Source organism: Anser brachyrhynchus, assembly GCF_964034855.1.
Source record: "Anser brachyrhynchus genome assembly, chromosome: 13".
Taxonomy (NCBI): Eukaryota; Metazoa; Chordata; class Aves; order Anseriformes; family Anatidae; genus Anser; species Anser brachyrhynchus.
The window spans coordinates 2,288,579-2,296,366 of NC_137708.1; the positions used below are offsets into that span (position 1 = coordinate 2,288,579).

A 7,788-nucleotide genomic window follows, 5' to 3' on the forward strand; every position below is an offset into this window, starting at 1 on the left:
TAACTGTGAAACAACCCCATCATCATGAAGTCAGAGGCAGGGGAAGTGAGGATTCCCTCTGTGCTCACAGTTAGGCACATACGGGAAGGAGTCCATGTTATTCCGTGCTCTTTTGTGGCAAAATGTCACGGAACACATTGTCATGTTGTGTACCTGGCATTTAAAATGTCTGTCGGCCTTACCGTACGTAACTTTTGGGATGAGTGGATTATTGATCTACAGAAGATGTTTGTGCTTGGTTAATTTTATTGTTTGTCCTGGGTAATTTTATGGTTTGTCCTGGGTAAAAATTGACTTGTGTGTCAAATTTGATATTGATTTCAATGAAACATTTAGTGCTTGTTAAACTGGGAGCGTGAGGGTGTACCTCTGCTGGCTGGTTGGAATTCCCGTTGGGTCTATTTGTTCACCTTTACTTCAGGGAAACCTTTTGGCTTAGCTACAGCTTCCTACCTAGTTCTCCACCACAAGCACCAAAGCAAACACAGACTTTTATTAAACATAAACTACAGACAGGAAGGAATCGCAACGCACTGCAGTCAGGTAAGCTGACTGTCAGCAGCAAGTTTGTCTCTTAGTTCTTTCTTCCAATTTTGGTTCTTTAAAAGGAGATGTAATTCGCAAAAAAAAAAAAAAAAAAAAGCAGTCAAAACTAAGACTACTACTACAAGGAAGCCAGAAAAAGCACAAAGCAAAAATGAGTAGCGTCATCAGCTGATCGGTTGCCAACGCCGTCTTTTATTTGCCTTTTTCTCTGCAATTCCCACTGGTGTACACTGCTGGACAGGCCTGAGGCATGTGACACTTGACTGCCGTTACAGTAACAATTCTCTCCAAAAATACGAGGGTGCACGCGAGAAGACGAAGGCAGCTTTGAAGAGCGGCAAGAATCACGTGGAATTATAAACCTCAAAATCTATTTCCTCAGCTAATACAAGAAAAATTATTAACAAGTTTGGTGACTTCTCAACAGAATAAATAAGTGGAAATGTCTGCTACCATTACAGCACGGGACCAACTCCATCACCAAACTTAGCAGCTGTGATAAAGACCAGGGAGGCAGCAAGGGTGGGAAACACAACTGCAATGGGAAATTTCCCGTGGCTGTATGTAGACCGCGTTGCTGTTATGTCTAAGTGTGAATGGTCAGACACTGTTAATGACTTCTTCTAGAGCATCTCCTCAGGAAAACCACAAAAGGAGAAGCAACTCTGGATCTGGACAAGGACAGAATACACACAGGACCTAAGTAATCATTCTCTGAGACAGTGACCGTTGCATGCTCCAGTCACCGCTCTGATCAGAGTAACAGAAGCCGAAGAAGTCACTGCTCTTCATTTCAGAAAGGAGGGCATGGTAAAAGTGAGAAGGCTTCCTGGAAAAAAAGCTAGAAGAGGTAGCTAAAAGAGTAAAAGATTTTCATGCAACGTGGGGACCACTGAAAGACTTCGCATTGGAAGCTCTGACCAAATGCATATCATTTGCCAACAAAGCACACAGAAGGATCAAACATGGCTGAAAAAATGGGTAAAAAATGAAGCATGGCTAAAAGGCGGGACCTGAGGGGTCATTGGGAGCAAAAAGGCATCCCTCAGAAAGTCGGATTTCTGTTCTAAGGAGGAAAATAGAAAAGATCGTGAGGGAAATGTAAAAACAGCTACGTAAAAACCCGAGTTTAACACACAACCTGCAAAAAGACTTCAAAAGCTTTACAGTCTCATCAGGAGCAGAGAGTCTGAGAAACATTGTCTAGAACCAGTCGGCTATCAAGGTACACAAGGAATATGTAGAAGAGACAAAATTGGAGCAGAAACCCCAAACGAGCTTTTTGCATCTGTGTTTACTGTGGAGGAGGCTGGGGAAGTTCCCAGACAGGAACTCACAAGCTTGTCTGAGGATCTGTCTCGCGCTGAAGCATCGGTAAGGGTTAGAATAAATCGACAACGTGAATAATAACAAACTAACCGTTGCCAGATGGTCCCCGCTGCACACGCAGAAGTGTGCAAGCCCTCCTTTAAAACTGCTTCCACACACAGCCTGAGGAGACAGCGATGCAGCGCAAGTGTTTATAAACAGCTCCTGGGGAGACCCAGCAACTGGGCGGGCTGTGACCAGGTGAGCATGGCGAAGGTTTTCGGAGCCACACCACCTTTAGCGCTTGTTTTTAACAAGCCTTTCCAGCAGACATTTTTACATGCCCTGAACACACGGAGGGCGTTCAGGAGGGAAGGGGGAGGGTGTGAATGGACCCTTTAGCCAAAAGAGACTTGATCCTAGGAAACCGCAAGCCCTCTGCAGCTGTGAATGTACGGGCTATCTCCAAGTCTGTAACAACGTAAGCCACTAGCATGGCAGGCATCGTGCAGTGATTTGAAGCTCCACTTCCTCTTCTTTCAGCTTGCTCTGAACTCACAGCAAGCAGGAACTGCAGGTTTCTCACTGGACAGGCGCAGTGAAGGGAGGATTTAGTGTTCAGAGTACAAAAACATGTTCTGTGCAGTCCATTCCTGAGTCAGGGACAGCCACCAGGCGAGGCTGTTGACAGACTTCGGGATTGTTTCTTTTGCCTTTCAGGGCAAGCTACGTCCTGTGAATGTCCATTTGGATAAACTGGCCTAAAACACCATTCAAAGAGTGCATATTCCTGTTACTCTGGCTGAAGTCTGGGTAGCTGTGGTATGTCCTTCCATGTACTCCCCTGAAGTACTTCAGAATAACTAAGTGCACTTGAATAAAACAGACAGAGCTGGCTGGAGTTAGGACTGGCGTGGTCATTTGGAGCTGGTGGGATGGACAGCCAGTCCTGAGTACGAGGAAAATGAGAGACAAAACGCTAAACAGGGCGTTGCGACCGGCCAGCCCCTCCCTGGACGGAGGTCAGCTGAGGGACAGGAGGTTTCAGGGGCAGAAGCAGCGGGAATCCCCATCAGGCTGCTGCTGCCAAGCCCTGGCCCTGCTGCTGCACACAGTCGTGTCACAGCCTGTGCACGCAGCAGCACAGGCTGCTTTTTTTTTTTTTTCATGTACGAGATGTAGTCTGCCAAAAATATTTGACAGGGCTGCTCAGCATTTGTCATGGCTAAGGCTTGGCACACCTGCCCGCAGCGATTCTGGTTATGCCTACCTTGGCAGGCAGCGTGGTGCGAGGGGAACACACCTGTAGGACGGTGGAAGAGCTGCTGCAGAGGGCACCACGGCATTTCACAGCTCCGGAGGGCGACGTGTGCGTGCCTGGGGCCAGCTTGGTGTCATCCAAGCATCACCAAACGCGAGCGAGGCTGCTCCATGCCGCCAGCACGCCAAAGCACGGCACGTAACGTTGGCAGATCCCGCTCCCAAAGTGCGCTGCCGATCCAAACTGGCCCCGGTGCAGGTGCTCCACAGCTCCTCAAAATGGAGGTGCTCTCGGAGAGTGGCCCTGGAGGTGCTGAGCTATCAGAACAACACAACGTTACTTAAAAAAAAAAAAAAAAAAGGACTTTGCCTCTAGAAATGCTGAACCGCCTTAACAACGCAACACGGCTCAGAAAATGACCCTTCCCCTCCCTCGGCACGCCGAGAACCCCGCGGCCGGCTCCAGCCCGAGTCCTGCGCCCTTCCCCGGGGCCCCGCTCGGCCCGGCCGAGGCCTGCCACGGGCCTCCAAGGCCGGCAGGGCCCGCACGGCCCCGGGCGGCCCCCGCGGCCCTTCCCCGGCCCTTCCCGGGCCGCTTCCCCCCGGGAGCCGCCCCGCGGGCCCCGCTCGGCCCGGCCGGGACAGCAGGGGGCGCGCTGCGGCAGCGAGCCGCCTCCCCGGGCCTCCCCGCGGCCTGGCCCCGGTGGGCCCGGCCCCGGCCCGCTGCGGGGAGGGCCCGAGGCTGCTGCGAGCGGTCCGCAGCTGCTCCGGGGCGGGGGGGGGGGGGGGGTCCCAGCAGCTGGGAACCCGTTTCCAGTGATGGGTTCCGTACGGCGGACAGCCCGCCGGAGCCGAGCAGCAGTGCAAGCGCTGCTCCCTGAGCGGGCCTTCGTGTGCCTTCCTTCTGGTGCGTGTCACGAAGACGCGTTCCTGCTCCTTACGAGGGGTTTTAAAAGAACTCCATCAGCTCTGCCGTTTTTGCAACAAGCAGACGAACTACACACAAGGCGCTCTACGCGGTGTTTTACTGCCCGTGCGCCTGACCGCAAGCCGTCCCGTGCAACGGCACACGAAAACACGGACCCGCAGCCCCCCTCGCCTTCCAAAAGAGAAGCAGGAGCAGCAGCAGACCTCCGGGGCTACCCCACCCCCTTCCACCCGCGTGCTGGAGCGGGGAGTTTCCACCCGCAATAAATCAGCTGCACGCTGGCGGATGCCATAGCGGGACATTCCTCCTGCGGAGCAGGGGCGAAGTCAGAGGACGTACTCTGAGTCACAGCTTGCCTTCTGGCTCGAGTTATTGGCAGGCCGGGGAGTCTGGGATGGGAAACGAGGAACAGATTCCTTATTTCCTAGTGAGAGCGCTGAGCTGACGTTTCTGGCTGACCACACGTTCCTCCATTTCAGGAGTTCAGACAAATCGAGAGCATCTTCTCCAGCAATATTAAAAGCAAAATAAGAGAAGGAAACCTGGCACGTTCTCATGTTACTTGCCAAGTATTTGCAACTGAACTGTGGATTTATTTCTCTCCGTTGTTGCAAAGAAGCTGTGGAGCGTTTGGAGCACATGTGCTTCCTGACCTTTTGCACAAGAGGGATTTTGCAGCTGATCACTGTAATATCTTTCATTGCCAGATTCTACTACATTTGTCTCTAAAGGTAGCTTACTTGCCAACACTCAAAAGCTCCCATCCCTGTCTGCAGTTTAAGAAAAGAGTGAGATCTTTGCCGTTACCTGCAACATCTTTATCCTAAATGCCCAAATGTCTCCTCATGGCCCATCCGCTGGGCATCCTGCCTCACAGCCGAGGCATCGGGCAGCACTTCCTCGCGCTCCTGCTTCCCCCCATACAGCAGGAGGGCTGCCGCTCACTCAGTACTGCCGCTTCATAATATGTCAAGTAACCCATAACAAAACTCAGCTGTTAAATTTCCCTTTAAGCAAAAGAGACGGGAATAAAAGATGTAACCTGACAAAATGGCCTTGTACAAACACACGCTACAGCAAATGAACAAAAGAATGGGGGAGACAACAATTACCGCTATTATATACGTACTATTTTGTTGGCTGCACAAGAACTGTAGATTTTCCTCTTAGAGGCATAATATCAAATTTATCCATTTTGTTTGAGGTTTTAGTCTACCTTGAGAAGGATAATTAAACACTTCATAGCTGTTAGTGAAAACAAAAATAATACCATGGATTTTACGTGAGCAGCCTGGGAATAGAAAACACGGCACTTTTCTGCCAATAGAGTAGGAAATTTACTATTATGAGTCAAGAAAACGTAGTCGTTTCAATAATACCCAATTCATGTATTGCTCTTAATGTAATAAATCTTCTTTCATGAAGATAAAATGCCTTTTAAAGTGCACTATTGAGAGCAATGGTTATGGCACGCTTTTCGTAGGGAGAACAGACAGGGAGCAGCTCACTCCTGAAGAATTTCAGCTCTGAGAAGCTGAAGGGGTGTTGCGAGGAGGAGAGCTGGCCAGCAAGCAGGCGGTCAGCCTGCACAGTGACAGGTAAACACCGTGTTCAAATGAACGCGTCTATCCGGTTCTCCACCTGTGCTTATTTCATTCTGTCTGATAAGCTTCGGTTTCTGCCTCTGCTGCTCCTTGCTATTTATCAGATTACATCCTGACAGAGAGAATCGTGCTTCAGAGGAGATGGGAATTACCAGTGTACTTCTCAAACGGCCGTGAAGGGAGCTGTACAAACACATCTGAAGAAACATTCCTGGAAGAATTTTAATCTCCTGGACTTAGATCTATTTGTTTTTAAAAGCACGCCAGTTATTTCTGTTAAATTTTGAAATTTCCTGAACCGGGGAACTTTTATGGTGTACCATCATCCTAAATAAATATTTCGGCTCATTACATTTTCAGAACATGCATAAACCTCATGAGACTGTCAAAGACTCAGATAAGCATCATAAGCAATACCAGAATTAGGGATGTCATCTTCAAAATAGCTCTCTTACTATTGAGAAATTAATAAAAGAAATACGGGCGATTTAATTTAATAGACTTTTTAATTCAACGGTCTTTTTTAGAAAATCATGTTTTGTTACTTTGTTTGGAAAAATCACTTCAGAAATACCTTCCTCCTTTTTGCCAAGAGCAGAAAAAACACTTTTCTTTCATCTTAGCTGGTAACATTTCAGCTTGCTGTGTCTATTTTAAGTATTTTCCATTTTCTGTGATGTTGTTATCAGAACGTATAATAAAACGTGTAAGGGAGTAGTTGGAGTACGTTTCTGCAGAGGTAAGCGGGAGACAGGTGCTGAATATAAATTTCCCTAAATAAAGTGCCACTATGGCTGTAATAATTAACAACTCTTTGAGGTCTCATCAAGCAGTCGCGATTAATAAAAATGATAAAATAGCATGCAGTGAAATTGCAGTACGTTATGGCTCCCGGCTTCCCAGTGGGCCTTTTGCACAGCCCCGGTACCCTGCATTACCCAAGCAGTAATTCCTTTTCCACGGCACAGACAACTCGAAGAGCGGGCGAGAGATGGGAAGCAGAGGGGCCAGTACAGAAGAGGGCAGATCCAAACGGGACCTGCGATAGCTGTCCTGGTATGTGTTTCTTTGAGGCTTTACTGTGTGGAAGATGCACCGCAGGAGTTCTGGGAGGCCACAGGACAGAGCCTTTGAATTGCGCCGAATGCCCAAGCGGTCTGTATTTTGGCATGGGCCAACATTTCAGTCGGAGAGTGACTTTCACAATGAAACGCATTTAAAAGTCAATTAACTGTTACTGCGCACTAACACCTGCCCATCCCACACGTCTCTTCTCACCTCTCCAAGTGAGGATCCAACTGAGGCAGCGTTTATGGAGCCCATCGGCAGGAAGCGAAATGGCTGCTCCGGCCCTGCCTGGGCACCGAGGAGCTGCCTAATGCACTTACACCGAGTGACAGAAAAGAAAGGCAGAATGAAAAGCATCTCCTGCAAGAACGACGGCAAAGGAGTGCTTCTAACATTTAGGTGGAGGCTCCTTAGGGGCCATCACCTAAAGCTGCACCTTAACCCACTCCTCCATGTCTGAGCTGCCCCTGTCCTGCCCTCGCTTCTCTCCCCAGAGAGAAAGTCTCTGACACCAGCAGCTTCCTACCTCCTCTTCTTTTCCACAGCCTTATCTTTAGCTCCTTTGATTCCTTCCAGTGTTAGACCGCATCAGATCTAAGTGTCTGCCTTTGCTTTTAGAGCGTACGGGTGCACAACTCTGTCACCTGCTGCTGAAGGCCTTCCCTGCTCCTTGTGCTGCAGGGTGCTTTGGAGCCCAATCTTTGTAGAACTGGCTGAATTTTGCATCTGACTCAACCGAAAATGGGCCTCACGGGGCAGAGGCAGGAGCTTTGTCTGAGACCCCGTCACGGTTTGTAAAGGTTTGCTCGCCCTTTTGCGAAAGGGCTGAGGAGCCGCGCAGCACCCGGCGTACCGAGGTGCCCCGCACCGCGCACACTTGGATTTCGCCTCCCCTGAGGGAAGGGATCCCTGACGCAATTTTTCCTTGGAAACCGCCCGTTTCAGCGGGGGCTCGGTGCTCTTCGAGGCTGTTAGCCCCTCGGCCGCTGCCCACATACGCGGGGCCACCGCGGGCTGCCCTCGCCCGCCGCCCCCCGGCCGAGCCCTCCCGCCTCAGCGCAGCCCCTTCCCCTG

At 50.0% G+C, this 7,788-nt stretch overlaps 1 long non-coding RNA gene across 2 annotated transcripts; it reads right to left on the bottom strand.

Moving 5' to 3' along the window:
- Nucleotides 1-720: 720 nt before the first annotated feature.
- On the bottom strand, nucleotides 721-7,786 carry LOC308177321. 2 transcript variants are annotated; one of them, XR_013939010.1, is made up of 2 exons: nucleotides 4,198-7,786; nucleotides 721-3,432 (listed from the first exon to the last, which is right to left on the bottom strand). It is a non-coding gene; the product is annotated as an uncharacterized lncRNA (long non-coding RNA). The 2 variants fall into 2 exon arrangements; XR_013939011.1 differs by having other exon boundaries at nucleotides 3,536-7,786.
- Nucleotides 7,787-7,788: the final 2 nt, after the last annotated feature.